The following is a 20,285-nucleotide window of genomic DNA, read 5'->3' as shown; positions in this document are numbered from 1 at the left end:
GGCACGGATACCCCCGATACAATAGACCCCTCCGAGCGCACACTACTTCTCTGAGACATAGAGAATAAATTGTCAGGGGTTGCAATCGCATGCACATGTTTTTCTCTCGTCACTTGTTTTCATTGAGCACATTGCAAAATCCCCAAACCTTTCATCCTGTCAGTGACTGATTCAATTGCTTTTTGTAAGAACGTTTGAAAGTTGGCCTATGTTTTGAGATGGATAAGGGCTCAAATAGACCACAACATGGCTTCAATATTGTACGCAATATTAAGTCAATGGGGATGGATTTGCTTTCAATTTTCTTCATATGAAGAGAAGTAGGCTTGGTAGACTATTTTATGAAAACAGGTATTATTCCCGTACCCCCCACGCTACTTATATCATTGAAGAAGACACGATTACATAATTAGGACATTTAGAATATTAATTGCTTCAAATGTGTGGGGGGAGGATGCACTCCTGGAGCATGTTAAAAGATCATCAAGGAAGAAACATGCAGATTATAATCCCCTACAACTATGCAAGTGTCGTAATTATGTTCAGTGTTGCCAAATCTCCATCTTTAAATGATCCTGCGATTAGATATTCAAATCCGATGATCTGATCATTTCACCCCGGTATTGTAGCGTATAGTAAATTCCCCTTTGGCTTTGCCAAATCCCATTCTCAATGGGATGAATGCATTACATAAACCTCTATTTTAACAAAGCATAAGCTTCATTTAAGCTCATATCTGTCATATTTTTTTTTTCGGGTGAATAATATCCACCAAAGGGTGGAGCTGGTAAACTTGAAAATCAACTTCTTAAAAGTTGTTTAAAGGTGCTTACACTAAAACTCACATGAAACTGCACAGTGGAATTCTCTCAGTTTTGCTGTAATTTCCTAGGAAATTAGATCATAAACATGATGGTAATACATGGTTTGTTGTTTTGTATCGTGCTCATTAATGCGCAAAAGCCTCTTTAGGGTAGTTGCCAAGGACTTACAAATGTAACCCAAACACAGCCCCCCTGTCACTGCAGACGACGCAGGAACCATGTTGAAAACAGTCGCCTTTTGCAACGGGCAAAGCGCCATCTAGTACTCGGTCCCTCCCGAGCCTGAAGATCCGCGGAGAGGCTGCAAACTCCGAGGCAGCCCCTCTCTCTATCTCCGTCCTTCCCGCACTCCCTCCTTCCCATTCGCACTCCGCTGCAGCACCCTCAGCACATCAGTTGAGCAGGAACACCGCACCGAGTCACATCGATACACACCCGCTCTGTGCACGCACACACATGCACGCACACACACGCACGCACACAAGAACAGGCTCCTGCGGTATCCCATACGGCGCAGTGGCTTTTCCAACGGCATACAAAGTGTATCCTCGCCGGGGAATGGGAAGTGGAGCTCCCGGGTCTCAGAGCGCTCAGAGCGGCGTAGTAAGGTCCTGCTGATCGGCGATGCCCCTGGAAGTCTGCGGCAATTTATTTTTTCCTGTGCAGGAATCGCCCTCTAACTACACCTCTACCGGGGATTTTAAAGTGGACAAGACGTTTGATCAGGATATAACGTTATTTTAAGCATTTCTCTTTTTTTGGGGGGAGTAAGAGGAGTTGGGGATTGCTCTGGACGTGTCTCTTATCCGCAGTGTCGCTGCGGCTGTGAAGTGATATCTGCATTGATTACAGGTAAGAAAAGAGGCTTGTCACGGCGTTAGTTTGTACAGCCAGGACTATTTGTTTTCTGCTTTATTGCCATTATAGCCAGGTTTTGGGAGTGAGGTTACCACTGCACCAGCCAGGTGACTAGGGAGGCGTGCTGCACCTGCTCTGGCTGCACCATGCCCGCTCTGCGCACTCCGGCAATCGGGCGGGTTTCATACGGAACCTGTCCATTCGGATCGTACTACTAGCCCCGGGGGAAATTACTGAACATCTTAACGACATAGGCTACTATGTCTCTTAACTTGGGACCCTTTATCGACTGGATTCCCTCCGTTTTCAGGTTTCTTTATGCCCTTCATCCACTGTAAGCCAGAAAGAGCAGCATGCCCAAATTGTACTTGTTCCTCTTGCAGCGTTAACTCTGAAGGTTAACACTTAAATATGTGTCGGGGATTCCGTGTCGGATTTACGCAGTGGTTTAGGGGAAGAACCCAGTGCGTAGGACTTGCATATAGTGGCCTGTGGACTCGGACTGCGATTTTAGTGACACCTCGGTTTTAAATCTTGGACATGATGACATTTACTCTAGCCGATATGATATTGTAGTACTTTTTTTTATAACAAAGATTAGTAAATCACGTACCATGGTAAAATATAACAGGTAAAGCATTTTGGAATTCGATTGAACACAGCATGTTTTGTTTTTTGAAAAGTTCCATGCCGTGTTGGATGATATCCTGAATCTTTAGGGATCCACGCTGGGATGTTTTTTGTAAACTGAAACTATTCAAGCATGGTAGTCTGTTCACAGTAGCGTTTTCTAAATGGGTTTAGAAATGGGTCTAAATGGGTTTGTTCACCTATTTCTGCTTTTTGGACATCTCATTGTAGCCAGTGTATATCTATATGTTTAGAAATCTCTATGGCGGCACATACATTATTTTTAATTTGATAGTAGGCTACTACCTTTCTGTGTTTCGTTAATAGAAAACGCATCTTTGTGTGAAGCAAAATGACCTTAAGCAGGCACATTTACCCCGTGTGGCTTTCATGATCACAGGGACGCAGTCTATTCTCAAAGCTGCTGCACTTGACCAATGTGTCAGACGGAATGCTCCGGGGAAATGTTGACTTGAGGAACCCTCAAGTTAACAGAACACATTTGATTTTAATATGTACAAGGACTCAATCTCTGTGGGATGCAATAAGGCTAGCTACTGAGTTCAATGCAACTTTATCTCAAGTCAGTGGACTGTATTAGCCTACCTGATGTTACTGTAGCATCCATTGTGGTCACATGCTGTGTGTGTTTTACTGTTAGTACAGATTGATGATATGAATGGATGTTGCTCGGAAACCTTGTGTGTGAGTCTGTGTACTTCATTATCGTAAAAAAAACGTTGTGACATTGAATTTCTTAAGCAATTTGGATGTATTTGAATTGACGGCACTCACATGTATAACTTTGTTCTTGATTGGAATGTTCTGCTGTATTCCCTCTTTTTGTGTCATACCACATAGAGTAAGCCAATGGACTGATGATGAGCAATGATGAAGTGCTGAATGTTTAAGAGTCTGACGGTCAACACTGTCTGAATACAATGCATTTGTTCTGGAATCAGTTTCTTATTTATTTTTAGGAATTTGGTTTTTGCCTACATTGTATTTGTGCCTTGAAGGTTGATCATCCCCTTTGGCACAGCGTATCTGTCATCTACTGAAATCAGGGTCCTTGATACTTGATAATGGGAATGTGTGTTGGAGTTTGAGCTGATTTCTAGACATGTAAGCAAGGGAAGTCACAGTGCAGGCTCTTCAGCACACACTGCAGTTTCAACCCGGGAAGTGCGATGTAGACGACATGAAATGCCATTTTTGGAGTCAGGGACTTACTTTGTCTCTCTCTTGCGTCTCCCTTCCTCCCACCCTCTCTTGCACCTCATGCACAGAAAACAGCTGCTCGAGCCTATATATGCAAAATGCAGATTCCCAGTACAGCAGTCACACTGCGTACTCTGAGCCCCTCTGCCGGTTTGTTCCTCCCCCTACCCACCTGCACTCCAGACTCAATGCATCAATTCAGTGTTACCCTCGTAACGCTCTTTGCTTTAAATCTTTGCTTAATGTACACCATTGTCTTATTGTTGTTTCCCAGATGTACTACAAATACTGGGATGATACTGTGTTGTTTTTGTTTTATTATCCCAATTTCATACTTGTGCTTAGTGCACACTCAGAGCATGCCTTAAGGGATGAGGCTATATCCTGGAAACACCATGAGGGGCAGTATTGCTTCACAGGCCAGTATAGTGGATATTGATTTCATATACATGGTGTTCTTTGACATCAATTTAGATTTAGTGTATATTGGAAAATAAATCAAAAGACAATAATACAATCATCTTTACGCAGATGTTCTTTTGCATCGTTTTTTGTATTGCATTATCATATGTTTATGTGTTTCTGGGTGGTAGGGACAAACATTGAAACGATTGGATATCATTCTTAGTTGAGATAATCTGCATTGGCACTCAAGTCACTCTGACGGTTATTTGACAGACAGCTGAAAACAAACTTGACAGCAAAACATTAGATACTGTTGGTTGATGGGTAAGTTCTAAGCTGCTGCTTAACTGTGTGTGGCTTGCAATTGTGAGGTGAACTACAGTAGGTCCCTCGCAGGGCAAATTGTTTTCACTGCAGTGAGAAGTGTTCTTGCTTGTCTGGGTCAACCTGACTGTGGCTAGCTGGGCAGCTAGACTGATGTGTGAGCGTCTGCTTTCAATGTTGATGTGTACACATTCCTGAATGTTGCAGTCTGCAGTGTCAGTCCTTTTGAAATATGTTTGTGCTGTGTTCTGCTGCTCAAGGTCTCAAGGGGAAAACATGTAGTCCCTGAGCAGTTGGATAATCCTATCTCATCTTGCTTCCTTGTCCTTTCACCAAATTCCATCTGAGTTCAAAACTCTTAAAAGCTTGGCACTATTCAATCTCCCTCTCTCACTTACGACTCTCCCCTGCCCTCTCTGCCCGCGTGCTGTCCATCAAGCCTGCCTATAGGAATTGGAACAGCAGCCTTTATCGGCCTGTAAGCACCTCACATTGACATACTACCCCCTGTCTGGCGGCCAATGTTACGGCTACAAGGCGGAAGTTTGGACCGGGAGAGCACGGCCCTGTCAATATTATGGCTTGCTAATGGATAAACTCTCACTCTAACCTTGGCAGTTAAGACATTCATTACATGTTGGAGGTGGTGGACTTACAAGAACAAGCTCCATAGGAAATCTTTGCAATGTGTTCAAGTCAAGGGAGGTAAACTGAATGAATATGAAGTGAGATCTTAGAGGGATTCTCCATCGGGATATAGATGCCTGGGCAGGACTCAGCAGAAGTGTGTTTATGTGTCTGTGTGTGTGTGTGTGTGTGTGTGTGTGTGTGTGTGTGTGTGTGTGTGTGTGTGTGTGAATGATGCATCTGTGATTGAGGCCCGATATGAATACTCTGGTCACAGAGATGTATCGTCATGTCAGACTGAATGATGTGTCTGTGGATTAGACCTGAATGGAGCTCTCTGTTTGTTCTCATGCTCTTTCTGTTGCTCGCTTTCTCTCTTTTTCTGTTGCTCGCTTTCTCTCTTTTTCTGTTGCTCGCTTTCTCTCTTTTTCTGTTGCTTGCTTTCTCTCTTTTTCTCTCTCTCTCTCTCTCTCTCTCTCACACACACACTCACGCACACACACGTGCACACACACACACACACACACACACACACACACACACACACACACACACACACACACACACACACACACACACACACACACACACACACACACACACACACACACACACACACACACACACACACACACACACTTAAAAACCCCTCCGGGCTGTGACAGGCCTACCAGACGCAGGCTAGTGTCCAATTAGCCCCCCTCCCCTTCCATGCCACCAAACACCACAGAGAAGATTGCAAATTGTATTTCCGTGTCTCCAACTGTTCTTCACACCATAATCGCTCTCCCATATTTTAGGACCGTACAGGCTGATTTTAACAATGGCTGCAGGGCTAACACAAACGTGAAAATATAAATGTTGGGGGGTGCGTTGTTATTTGTCAGAAAGTCATAATATTTTTGGTTACGGGTGAGAAATGAGCTTTAACACCTTATTGTGTAATTGGAATAACATTTTAAAATTGTAGCCATTCAGTTACAGTTGTAGACCTTAGCTTACCGCACAGAAGTCTTTATCTTGTCTGTATGGACTTGACCTTGGCTTCAAACTTGCAATGTACGATTTAAAGTCTGTTATACACTTCATTATAGAAAGACGGTATCACTGACTGCTGGCTTGATGGTTTTGATCAACATTTCATTTTGAAGGGAGGAGGGATTCTATGCTACGTTAAAAGAGTAATTGCTTACACGTATGTAATGAAGCCTTTGGTAACGCACCACAGAGCTACATATTGCTACAGCAATGACAGTCGAGATCTGAAGTGAGGATCGGCGAACAATAGGCGTTGTGAATTCTATGGAGAGAAATCAATACGCGTCACAGGATCCAATTTAATGAGAACCTTTGTTCTCCTCTGAATAGTTTACTCAGCATATGTGTGACGCCTACAGAGAATCTATGGGTGTGTGTGTGTGTGTGTGTGCGCGCACTTCCTGCTGTTCAGAACGCCACTTTTTTCATCTTGGCAGCTAGAGTCCTATTAAGCTGTCACGTGCCTTTTATAATGGGGCCCAATACATGTACGCAACTATATAACACAGTTGCACCACTTTTATGTTCTCCCTCCAGCCTTCTCTGATGCTCCTCTTCATCTACCCCTTCTCTCCCGCTGACTCTCTCTGCCTCCAGCTCTCTCGTTCCATATCTCTCTGCCTCTCTCTAAGCTGCCAAGCACATAACTTTATCTGTGTGCTGTGTCTGTGTGAGGTTGGGCAAAACAATCCCGACTGTTGTGACATTGGAGTGACCTCTGAGGCAGGATAGACAGTGGAACGGAGACATTGGATGATTACGCTTTTAGATGGGAATCAGGAGGAAGTGGTGTTACCATGCTGCTCCTTTTGATAAGGCTATATAAAGCGTTTCTATGATTCATATGGAGCCGTGATGTATAAACAGCTCTCTTTGATGCAGCGGCAGGTGACACACTGTGGCATATTGGCTTTTATGTTTGTGTGTGCAGCCAAGCATGAAAAGCAGTAAATTAGTTTTGTTTCAGATGCATGAAATGATGAGGAAATTGCAGAGGGTCTTGGGGCATTTCCCCCCCCCCCCCTCTATTTCTCATTTGCTCCCGCACTGACGCCTTAAGTCCACGCGAGGATTAGGCCCCCAATTCTGTTTTCACCCCGTCTATCGCAGAGACGCATGGGCGCGCATGCTTAAGTACGCATGCATTCGATTCATCCATATCAGACGATACCTCAAAGCTTTCTTTAATAATCATGCGACCTACAACCGACATATGATCTCTGTTGTTTATGGCTTTTAAACCACAGTATCTCTGTTCAGGACAGACACCTCCTTTTGAGTAGCACATTTCAATTTGAGGAACAAAGCATGTTTTGATAACATTTGTATTATTAATCTGTTGTACTATTATGACTAAATCCACCGGTCAACATCTTCAGCAGGAGGACTTGCAACACTGTCAACATACTGTAGGAGAAGAAGTAGAGGTTAATGCCATTGGTTGACAGTCATATGAACGCTCTTGACCTTCCACTTGCTACTTTGACCTTGAGGAACCTGGAGCGTCATGGTGAGCGCTGTATCTGAGAAAAGGTGAACTTGCTTCAACTCGAAAGGGGGATAGGTGCTGATGGCGCTAAGTGCTAAAAGAGGTCAGTGTGTTCTAACGCTTTCTGACCACTCAAAGCACAATCTCTCCTTAGTCCCAGTGATAAAAGATTTTAGGAGAAGATTTATTTTTGTCATTTTGGTTTGCTGTGAAAAAAATACCATGACAAATTCTGCCATATCACAACTCTATCTGTAACATAGTCCTTCCTGAGGTGCAGTGCTCCTGTGTTTCAAGACCCTGTAGGAATGGATCAGAGTAGTGTTAACTGTTAAATACACCGAGTGTGTTTCTATGTTTGATGATTACTATACTTTTACAGTATAATAGTGTCTCCTAGCAGCAGGGATCCTCTGTTGCGGTGACGCATTAAAGTTAATGATATGTCTCACCACTTTTGTCAGCCGCACAGGCACACACTCTGTCTCTTGTCCCCTCTCTCACACTTCCTGTGTGCTCAGAGTGTCAGTGGTGTCAGGGGGCATCAGTATGCAGTGTTGCCACAGTAATTGTGAAACAGCGGGCTCAGGGAGGACCCCTGCTGTGCTTTAGCCAGAAGGCAGTGGGGGAAGGATCTGCTTTACTGTAATACCAACCCTACATCAATCCACCTTCTCCTGTCTCCCCCCTCCCTCCCCCTCTGGATATACAGTATCATAGTCGAGCAGCATAATGTTGGGATGTTACAGGGAGATTTAACAAGGCTTACACTGGGTTTTCGTGTAATTCTTCTCTCTGTGTGCTACTCCCTCTTGAGTTTAGGATTTTGTGTTTCTTGAGTATTTTTCTTTTTCTCTGGATGGGATTTGGAATGGCTTTTGAATGGAGTGATTGACTCTTAGCCAGACCCAAATCTCGCCAATTGCTGCGGGGAGGTTTCTGCTCGATAAAATCGTGACTCGTTTGTTATTCCGGTTAAGCTTAGGACTTTCATAACTGATGGGAACGTTTTGACATCCCAGCAAACCTCTCTGTCTCTCCCAAAACTGATGAAAGATCAACTTCATTATCTATTCACACATGATATCATCCCTCAGCTCTAACACATGTTTTGATTGATATCATAATACCCCCCCTGTTGTGGAAATACTTTGGACTGAGAACTGTACCAACTGATTGCTGAGAACTCCCTGCCAAGCTTGCATTGCTGCTCAGCGTAGGGAAGACCTATTCAATCTTTCTGCTATAGCGACACACAGCATCCTTACCTGCCACCCACGCAACTAACAGTGTTCCTATGGCAACATGGTTTGTCAACTGGGAGCCCCTCAACAGAATTGTCTTTACTGCTACGCTTGCCTCGAACAATAGCACGAGGCACTAAAGGTACCTGATGTGTTGATACTGTGATGGACATTTGGCCTTTTGCTTACCCCATTGTTATCTCCAGTGGGAGAAAGTTTCCTATCGTTGTTGACATACTCCACACTGATATCCTGTTGTTCTGCTCTATTTTTGAAAGACTGATCTAGTGTTTGGTGGTCATACTACATTCTTCTGAGCAACAGAAACATTATTTACATGATATTCTGTTATGTAATCTGTATGTACCAACATAGAAAGGCACATTTCAGAAGATGGAACAGGTCAATTCACTTTTGCTTAAAGAAATATCAAAATGTTCATTGACTGATTTTGTGTTGGTTAACTACTTGACTACCAGATAGTTATAGTGTGTGTGTATGTGTGTGTGGGTTTTCTCCTTGTCCCTGGAAAAAGCAATGTGATAAAGTAAAGCTTGCAGAAAATCTAAATCTAAAAACAGCCATGACCAACTGTGGAGAGACGAAAGCAGAGGAAGAGGAGGATTGATTGAAAAGTGTATTAACAGCTTGTATATTGGGTACAGTACAGTACAGCTCGAAACATACAATTGTTAAGGGGATGCAGACCAGAGAAAGACTTTCGTCTTGTTTACATCAGGGTCCCCCATTTCCAATTCATCATATCATTTAAGACATATAAGACATATTTGACATACAGATGGCTTATTTACAATTTACATACATGTGGTTTTTTACATACCGATTGCTTATATTGCTTATATTTCGTTCTAATACATCCTAACCGGACACTTAAGACATACCAAGTCTACAGGTATACAGTTAGTAACAGAGTCTAGAATGCGAGTATATACATAGATGGGGGGGGGAAGCTGTCCATTGGACGACAGGTTGAGATTTGTACCATTACCGGGGTCAGTTTTGCAATGCTCTCCCCCGAAGGTGCTCTTTAAGAGAGGTTTTGAAGGAAAGTATAGTTTTACTTTCCTTTACAGTTGTGGGAAGAGCGTTCCACCTTGATGTGGCATAATTTCGAAACGTGTATTCCCCCTTTGTTGTGCCACATCTGGGCTTCACATGATTTGTGGAGCTCCCTCTGGTGTTATGATCGTGGTATTCCTTGACCTGTGGGAAGAACTTTGACATGTACATGGGTACCATAGAGGTGTAGTGGATCTTGTAGACCAGGCCCATTGCAAGTAGCTGTACTCTGTCGTCTACTCTGAGCCATGCTAGGTTGTCAAAGTGGGCAGAGGTGAGGTGGGTTCTAGATGAAAGGTCAAGCAGTAGTCTGACCAGTTTATTTTGCGATGTTTGAAGTTTTATTTAATTTGATTTATATAGAGGGAGGAAGAGAGAGGAGGGGTGGAACGCTGGATAACAATTTGCATCCTCTCACTTGCCACTGTGACTGTCGGCAGGGTAGAAAGCATGTCTGATGTGTGTATGCCATAGGCTTACAGGAGCTCCAGGGAGAGAAGGAAGGTGTGAGGGTAATGAAACTGGGGAGTGAGGGAGGAGCTGTGGAAAAGCATGTAATGGAGAGGAAACCTGAACTCAGTTTGTGTATGACTCGCACATATTCTGATGTTCAAGGATGTTCTTCTTGTAAGTTCAGTAGTGTACATTATAGTTTTGATATCAAACTGTCAGTTTCATCAATTGCCTTTTGATTTTGTCTTAATGATTACTTTAAATGATGAACTGTTACTAGAATATTCTCGGCCATGTATGCACCCTCATTACGTGCCTTCAACTTACAATTCCATGCTGTCTCTGCTGTATAGGTTCCTTCTGTTTGAAGGGAAGGACTTCACTGGAGTACCCGGTGTTTTTTAAACTCTTTCAAATCTACATGTATTATGACTATTCAGCAACTCTTACAACCACATTGCGCCTTGTGTTATTGTTAAGTATATTTGTATATAATTAATCAATACTTATGTGTTGACCTTATTTGCATTGGCTGTTTCCTACATTATAATACAAACTGTTCTGTAGCAAAACGCTTCCCATGGGTACAAACCCCACAGCTGATGACTGATCTGTTTCTATGAAGTGGCTCTCTGTCAAACCTGGGAAAGTCCGCCCCCATAACAAACAGCCAATTACAGCAGCTGTAGACCAAAGCGGTTTTTCAACCCTATTCAATTGTTGCACAACAGTGCAATCCGTAACTTAGCTCCTTGTGACACAGAGGCTGAAAACAAGTTATGGTGAGTGTTCTGTTGTGGGCAGTATGATGTGTGGATACAAGGCCAAATGGACCCTGTAGCAGTGGGGATTGTCTTGTCTGCGATGCTGTTCACTGCCTATGGTTTGTAATGTGCATGTGTGTAAGTGATAGAACATGTGAATGTGTCTGCAGCTTCATCCAGAATGATGACCGTGTGGATTTATGAGGGTGTGAATCATTTAATCATGGCCCTCGTCCCACTAGGCCGCTCTTCCCTCCTTCTCTCAGATGCCTCTTTGTGCCCTAGGACATCACAGACCGAGTACAACGCTGATATTCGGCCTGTGGTGCAGATCTATGGCAGACTAGCACACACACAGTGTACTCAATTGAATATAGGTCGAAAAGGATTTGCAAATCATTGTATTCCGTTTGTATTTACAATGTACACTACAGCCCAACTTCATTGGCATTGGGTTTGTTTATGTATGGCATTATTAGGCATGTATTTGGTTTAAATTCCCAATGTTGCATCATTCCCTCTTAAATGAAATATTAACATTGTCAACATTTTCACAACAAGCCCAAAGGAATCTCTTAACTGTAATCATTAACAATTATTGGCAATTACTACCTATTATGGCATCATGCCAACATTAGTTTTAGTAGCTTAGATAGATACATCATGTCCTCGTTAGACAGTATAAGAATGACATAATGTTTTTGTGAAAGTGTGCACATTAGTGACGTTTAAAAATGATTGGAATGGAGTGTAAAGATACTTAATACGGGAAGAAGCCTGAATATCCCATTCGTAATCACGATCATTTCTTATGGTAATGGTGTTAGTGTTATTTGACTGTCTATGCACTTTGTGAAAGCATCAAATCTTCAATTGGATTTTCACTTTGACCTTTTAAGGAAATGACACATCCACTTCTCCGTTTCCGCTCATTGGTGCCAGCTGTTTCTTCTTTTGCCTCTCCGTCTTTGCTCTTGCTCAGGCAGTAGGCCTAGTTATAATGTAGCACCATTTGCTGAATGTGTTTTAAAAGTGGGATATTTCAGCCGCCGGAAAGGCACTCTTGTCTCATCCTGTCAAACTGCTACATTTTCAGTTGTCTGAGACCATTACTGCAGGGCTGCTAGTCTTTGCAGGTGCAGACATGCTGTCTTCACTAGCATGTCCCACATGCTCCATCTATCCTATATGGCCTATACCAAGGTCATTTACAATGGAGGGTTATGAGACCATGAAGACGTCTAACATATTTATTTTCTGAAAGGGCAGATGGAAATAGGGTCACATGTTTCTTAAACCATGTGAGGCCTCAGTGTGTTAATGTTTTGGATGGCATTGTATTATATTGGTTCATCTTTTATTTTGCCCAGTCTTCTAACTCACCAAGAAGGCGGCCATATAATAATTAAAAATGCCTAATGTATGCACCCTTTAATTCAGATCCACTCCTAAATTGAGCGGGTTCTTCTTTGCTTAATGCAACCCCTTTTCTCCAATTTCCAGTAAGATCGGAACAATAGTTTTTCCATAATCCTGCTGACAAAAGACAACAAACCAGACCGAAAACACAACCTCCTTGGCAGAGGTAATCACAATGTCTGAGGGCACTACAGGCCAGTGGACTGACCTCATTCCAGCTGTGCGTAGTAAACCAGGAGATCTTTAAGACTCCTCTTCATCACCACTACGGATTATAAGGGAAAGCTGTAATCCATTCGCATTGAGCTAACAAAATCAACCTCTGCACAGATGTGCATTGTGCTCATCTATGTCGTGTGTATGTGTGTGCGTGTGACAGTGTGTGTGATGGAATGGGATAAGATAGGATGGCTTAATATAGCAGTTTTTGTCCAATAGTCTATCCCCTATCCTTTGTACTGAACACACACACACACACACACACGCACACACACACACACACACACCACACACACACACACACACACACACACACACACACACGCACATTTTGCACATTAAATACTGTGCCCATCTTCACAGACACCTCAAAGACACAATTACAGAAAAAGTGTAAAAACAGAGTGGGGGATCACTCAGAGAAAAATGAAAGCAGCAGAAACGTTTTGTTCTAATCACACAAAGCCTCCTAAATAATCAAGCTTTCCTGTCTTAGAAGTTAATCTCTGAGGTCAAGTCTGCTTTATCTCTGTTCTGCAACAGTAGGGAAGGAAAGCAGCGGTTACAGACAGGTCATCAGAAAGGGATGTAGAGAGAGAAACTGGAAAATAAATCAAAAAGAAACCAGAAAACGGCACGGTGGTCGCTGATCAATAGTCAGAAAACCCGATGAAGCCATCGAGTGCGTCGAGAAGCAGTTATTTTGGCAAATGGAGATGTTTTTTTTCCTCACAACAAACACGCTGTAACAGGTTGGAAATATACACCATGCATAAGTGTCATAAGGTCTTGCTGTCAAGAGTGATTTAAGTATAACTGAATGTTAATGGCAGCACTTGACAAATCTAAGTGTCAATCATACAAGGAGACGATTGATTCACATATGGTAAATGGCATTTGTGGAAATCATTTCAGTTCTCTAAAAAGGGATGGAGTGGTGACTAATAGCTGTCTTGAAACATTCTGCGTTTTCAGATACACAAAATACATTTATGTCGTGCAACACTGATGCTGCTGTGGGACTGTTGATGGTTCCGTGGACGCCTTTGTTCTTTCTCTGTAGCCACATTCAAATACATGCCGTGCACATTTGTTATTCAATTCTATGTCCATGATGCCAAGGGTTAAGATCTGAAAGTATTCAAATGGTGAGAATGTACATGTGCTTTCCCTCAAGGTGCCAGCAGTCTCTGGGCTTGTTTCAACCCAGACCCCAGCTATCCAACTCTTCTGCACCCTTCCCTTAGGCTCTGGGCTCTTGTGTGTGAACATGTATTTGTGTATGGGAGGGTTCTGTGTCTGCCTGTATGTCTGCAAGTCCTGCTAAAGGACAGTTTGGCATGTTAAAGCAGGAAAAGCACACTTGTGATTAATGGCACTAATAATTGCTACCTCTTGTAGTTTGGCGGGTGACTTTAAACCCAAGGGAAGACATCTAAAATACCTTTTTTGCTTGGACATTTATCATACAACCTCCTTTCTCCTCCCTTTCTTGCTGGTGTCTTCTTTCCATAGTCAAGTGCTTCACTAGCCCCCTCCCCCCATGCATACAACCTCCACTCCACAGGCTTACATCATCTGTGTATTGTGGTTGTAGGTCTAAAGCAGGGATGTCAAACTCAATTTCATCGCGGGCCACATCAGCATTATGGTTACACTCAAAGGGCCGGTTGTAACTTTAAGACGATATAAAAATACATATATAAATATATCATATATATAAAATAATGTATTATATTACATCATTGCCTCTGCATTGGATTATCATCGGATAGGGTAATAACTTCATAATTAACTACGTCTGAAAACGTCTTTTCAGTGCGTATGTCCCAAAATGATTTAAAAAGAAAAGCCAAATTCTGGAGAAAAAAGAAATAGAAGTGACATTTTGAAATAAAAATTTAATTCTGAGAAAAAGGGATTCTATGAAAAAATGCATATTTTGAAGAAAAAAAGGCAAATTCTGAGAAAAAAAGGCAAATTCTGAGAAAAAAGTCATATTTGAGATGCATTGTGGGACATGTAGTTTATGGGCAACGTGCTTCTGTAGCATGTAACCGTATAATAAACATATTATATTCTTTGCAAGCTCTTGTGGGGCCACATATAATGAAGTCGCGGGCCGAATGTGGCCCCCGGGCCTTGAGTTTGACACCCCTGGTCTGAAGTGTGCTGTGATGCAAAATGAAGTGTTATAATTCCTGATGTATTACCTGCTTCAGCTGCAGTGCCACTGACATGCATTGCTGATCGAGGGAGGCAGATAAAAGGGAGAGGAACAGGGAGGAGGGGGGAGAACTAATGTGAGAAGAGATTTAAGGATGTCACCTCACCCATCAAGTCTTAACACAAATCTGCAAGCTTGACTGAATCAAGTTTAAAACTTCAGAGGTCACACCATGCCTGTTTGAATGTGTGGATTCCTGCTTGGAAGGGTTTGATGGCCTTAGTGGCACTCATGTGTCTGTGTGGACAGTTGTAAATGTTGACAACATGTGTTTGAGATCTTACAATGATATATAATGGTTGATATTATGACATTACATACAAATAAACTTCATAGGAATCTATTTATTTGGTCGAGAATTTTGATTGATTTGATTTGAAGATTCTTCTGTGCTTTCTAGGGCAACAATATTTCTTAATAACTTCACTGCACTGCAAATAACAGGTCCTTATCAGCCCACCTACTGTATGTTATTGGTGTATCTATGATATGCTCAAACTGACCTGTAATATTGGCCATGAAGGTGATTGACGCAGGTACTTGAATGATTCAGGAGTAGGAGAAAGGCTCCTTACAAGAGACCGCAATGTCATTTCTGTTCATTTGAAAGAACACAGGCATACAAACAAAACCACCGAGCACCTGTTTCAGTGTTTCTCATACTGCACCAAAACATTCAGAGTCATTTGCAGCTTCAAGCAAACTACTGTAGGACTCATAATTAATGACTGTGTACGTAGAGATGCTGGAAACCAGAGATGAGACAGAGAGAAAGAGGCAATGAGGGCTAAAGAGAGGGGCAGTTATTTCACTCTCATGAAACAACAGAAGAGCTAAGCCGGGAGGAGACGAGATACAGGGAAGTAAGGATGGATGGATGGATGGTTTGAGGGAAATGGGGAAGACGTGTTGGGACTTAAGATGGTGCCAGTCGGCAGCGGATGGAAGCGAGAGCTGATTTGTCTACACGGCCCTGCATTCCTGTCGGCCCGTTAGTGTGGGGAATTGGGAGAGCGAAAGAGAGAGAAACGGAAAGCGAGAGAGAGCTAGGGGCTTTGAATGTTCTATGAAAGCAGCTGTCAGACAGTGCCTAGCAACACCATTTAAGAAGGATTCTTGGCTGCATTTATAGTGATTACAGCAACATATCTCCGCCTTTTGATTCCGAACGAGCTTTTATGGCACAGCATTGCTATAACTAGGGGGCAGTTCAGAAGGATGATCGAGTGCATATCTTCTTTGTTAACACAAAATATGTCATGTGGGCTACTTGTTAAATATAGATTAAAGGGAAATATTAAAGCTCTGCTTCACTCTCCTCATTCTGGTTGAAAACACTGAATTGTTCATAGCACTACGCACTCAAAGTGTGTTAAGTATTAGGTTTGCAGCATTGGTTATCAGCTCAACCTGTGGAAATGCAGCCTTTTGTTTGACATATTGTTATTCGGCACTATATGTAGCTAATGAATGCATTTGACATTCTCCCTTTGTGTGATTATGGGCCCTAATGCTCACTGATGAATTGCTAGTGTGTCTTTGTCAGGACTTAGTCATCCTAATTGAATCCAGAGCTTCATTAAGTTCACCCTGTAAATGGCCCTCTCTGGTCACTGTTTTGTGGCCTGTATCATTGACAGAGGCCCCTCCTATTCAGGAAGTGTGCCGCAGTATAACCCAATCAGAGTGAGGCGTGGAAGGCTGGCCATGTGCGCTCTTCAACAGTCCTCCTAATGATATTAGAGCCTCTTGATCTGCACTGATGATAACACACTACAACCAATCTCAGCCTGCATCAGCACCCACTGCACAAAGGCCCAGTCCCAGCCAAGAGTGTGTAGAGGTTCTCAGTGTATGTGTTTGAGTGACCTTACTTTGGAACCAAGGACTGCTTGAGAGCTGTACTCCCTCAAGGACTCTGCCAATCCCCACTCTCTTTGCAGCCCGGTAATGCAAGGAGACGCAATACAGAAATGATTATTTTCTGTACAGAAAACCTTCAGGAACTGCCTGACTTAAAGCAAGGGAAAGAGAAGGACTGGCAAATAATAAAAGAGATGAGCGAAGAAAGGGGATGGGCAGATGTCAGCTATTTCTCTAAAATCCAGAAGGGTCGTCCAGTTGGATCTTTGCCTAGATCCCTTCTTTGAAATGCTCTGACTCACTCTAGAATAGCGAAAAAGAGAGACAGGAAGACGGAGAGATTCCCTTGAAAATCGAAAAATGTTGTAGGTGCAGATTGTAAAACTGAATACTTTCAATAATTCAGCATAATGTATTATTTGCAGCGTGTTGATGCTTGTAAACACTGGGATGATTGTTACATCTGTAATATCTGAGTCCTTCAGTCGGTTTTCTGCCATTCATATCATATGTACCCAATCCAAAAGCTTTCTTTGTAATATCAACAGCTCCGGGGTGGATTAGACCTCCTAACCTCCATCTAGACAGGGTATCTGGTGACAGTAATCCATGCTGCTAATCCACGTCTTGATGTAACCAAGGACACCCCGCCTTTCTTCCATCCTCTCTGGCCTCCTTTTTCTGTTCTGCTGCTGCCTTCCTTCGAGAGATGAGTGTGCCATCTGTTTTGTGTATCAGCAGGGGTTATCTTAGCCTGTTAGGCATGTTAGACATGATTACTCTATCATAACTTACGTTTTTATCTATAGGCGCGTTCACACCAAGTACTTTTCCCACAAAGGTTCCTGAGAACTCTTTAGTTCTCATGAACTAAGTACAGATCGCGTTCACACCGGAAATTAGTTCCTGGGGGTGGATTAGGCAAATTAAGCCGCTGACGTCACTTCTTCTTCTTCTGCTTTGGGTTTACTGGCAGGCCGCAAACAACTTCACGGCCGGAGTCCCCGGAGTTAGGGACTGGCTTCAGTAGAAAGTAAAGTAAACGGTCAGAACGCCGACACCTCCTCCCATGTTTTATTTTGTGTTGTCATAAGTTAGCCTCTCTGCGTTTCTGCGCTGGGCGAATGCTTCACAAACGTTTTTGGGAGTTTGTCGGGCGTGGTTTGCATTCCGCCCAGCCAATCAGACACAGGAACCTTTTTCTCCCACGCAAGTCCCTGCTCTCTAGCAGGGACTGAAAAGGGAGTAAAAAAGGTTCTCTAGAACTAATTTAGTTCCTGGGACTTTTTGGTGTGAACGCAACTAAATCGTAGTTCTCAGGAACCTTTGTGGGAAAAGTACTTGGTGTGAACGCGCCTTATGTGTCTGTTCATACACGTGTGTGAGAATGGATCTTAATCCCATTTGGGTTGTTCCCTGACGGACACACACAGCATTGAGTCCGGTGAGGTAGGGCAGCACGTGAAGTCAGCACCGATGCAGACTCGCTGTTTGAGGGCTTGATAGCCCACTCCCCCTCCACACTCATTGGTTTGGAAGGGCACTTAATGTGCAAACGGAGGGATAGGGTGTAGGGCGTGGTTTGGGATTGGGCCTGAGTGTGAGCGTGTGTGACTGTGATTATGCTCTGAGTGCAGCGACATTGTTTTCCTCCACTCGCAGTGTGTGGCTGCAATGCAGACTGACGCGTGTTCTTCTGATCATTGCCAGCCCAGCAGGGGAGAGGGGTGGAGGGAGGTTAGGGGGGGGGCTTCACCACTCCAGTCAGCTCTGTCTGCTTGTTTTCCTTTCATTCTATTGCCTCTGTGTCACTGTGTTACTACTACTACTACTACTACTACTACTACTACTACTACTACTACTACTACTACTACTACTACTACTACTACTACTACTACTACTACTACTACTACTACTACTACTACTACTACTACTACTACTACTACTACTACTACTACTACTACTACTACTACTCACAACCCAATGCTTATAATAACCCAGACCAATGGCTTCTGCAATCATATGAAAACAGTCTTAACTGATGCAAAATCCTTAATTATAACTGCCCCTCCACTGTAACTGTAGGCCATGAGAGATGGAACCAAGCTGCCAAGCAGACGTCATATTAGCAGTTCAGGCGTATCATTTGAGCAGGTGGATAGCCTGAAGCAGTGAGAGCCTAAACAAGTACTACAACAGCTATCAACCACCATGAACCTTTCTATCTGATAACTTGTCAACCAGAAACAAACATGCCCGTAACACACAGCCATGTCTGACAAAAGAATCCCCAGAGAGCGAAAGCCATTAAAGGACTTGTAATAATGAGGATTATGACCCACAAATAATCAATCCCTAGGATATTGTAAATCATATCACGATTGCAATATCAGTCACAAAGAATGGTAATTATGTATTCTTTCCAATCGTGCAACCCTACTCTGTCTGCACTGTGTGGGTAGCTGCCCTAATTTCTCCTCAAACATCGCTCTCTATGTCCACATTAAACACGACAGTACTGACATAACTCCAACCTTTTAGGCACTGCAAGGGCCCTTTATTACACTTCACTATTCTCGACATTCTGCTCTCTCTTAATCTCTGTCATCATTGTGCTCATTAAAGCCTTGTTATGCAGTTGTCTTAATTGTCTCAGTCCACCAGCAACTGTCGTCCAATCACATTCTTTCACCCACTGACTACTACCTTAGATACGTATAGTTTTCTTCCTTTACGAATATAAAGGATTATGCGTAAATTAACGTACTCCCCACTCACTCATAATCTCCTAATCCTATTTTACTCCTAGTGTTTTTTATGAATGTGTTAAATTATTTTAAAACATTTGGACACTGAGAAGTTAAGCTGTTTACCAAAGACAGTTTCTTCCGTTCCAAGTCATTTCTTACACATACATGCCTCCCCTCTTCCAGGCTATAAATAGCAGGGGATTATTTTGTCAACGCTTGCTTTTTGTTGTTGTGTCTCCTCAAATTGTCATGTCTGGGCTTGGCTCTCCATTACACAATCATTGCCAAAGCAAAATGGCTCATGACATATCCATAATAGCTTTTGTCCATGGAATTAGCTTTGCAGCCTCAAAATACTTTGTCTGAAACAGAGCAATTTGTAGCAGTTTATCGGTGAACCTTACAGGGTGTGTGTGACTTTTCTGAACTTTTGAGCAATTTCTGACGGCCAGACTAAACGTATGTGTTGGAGACGAAGCTGAATCGTCATTTGTTGTGGGGCTGGGGCATATTTGATCCATTTGTCAACACATTTCTGGTGTCCAGCCTCGACGATGCAACTTCACCTGAGCTTAGACACTTTCTCTTCACTTCTCTTCAAAAGCCACATTTCACTTTCTGCACTGAACACAGGATAATACCCTCCCTTCTTTGGGCTGTATTTGTACAGTTATGATGCGATTGCGCCTGGCCTCAAGGCGTTTAAAAACACAACACAGGAAAAAGAGAAAATAGAAATATCCCAAATATTTTATGACTACAAGACTTACACTCAGTTTTCTGTCTCACAGATGGAAATAATGCACACAAACAGACACACACACACACACACAGGGTTGTTTTTGCCCAC

The 20,285-nt window shown here is 42.8% G+C and overlaps 1 protein-coding gene across 1 annotated transcript in view; it reads left to right on the top strand.

Moving 5' to 3' along the window:
• The first annotated feature begins 1,235 nt into the window (after positions 1–1,235).
• Positions 1,236–20,285, top strand: part of plxna4 (plexin A4) — a 233,721-nt gene continuing 214,671 nt past the window's right edge. Inside the window, 1 exon segment of the mRNA XM_034074985.2 lies at positions 1,236–1,676. The gene's annotated coding sequence lies outside the window, so the exon portion shown is untranslated.

This window comes from Pseudochaenichthys georgianus, chromosome 23 (assembly GCF_902827115.2).
Source record: "Pseudochaenichthys georgianus chromosome 23, fPseGeo1.2, whole genome shotgun sequence".
Taxonomy (NCBI): domain Eukaryota; kingdom Metazoa; phylum Chordata; class Actinopteri; order Perciformes; family Channichthyidae; genus Pseudochaenichthys; species Pseudochaenichthys georgianus.
The sequence above is the reverse complement of the archived record's forward strand: the minus strand, read 5'-3'. Positions and strand labels throughout refer to the sequence as shown.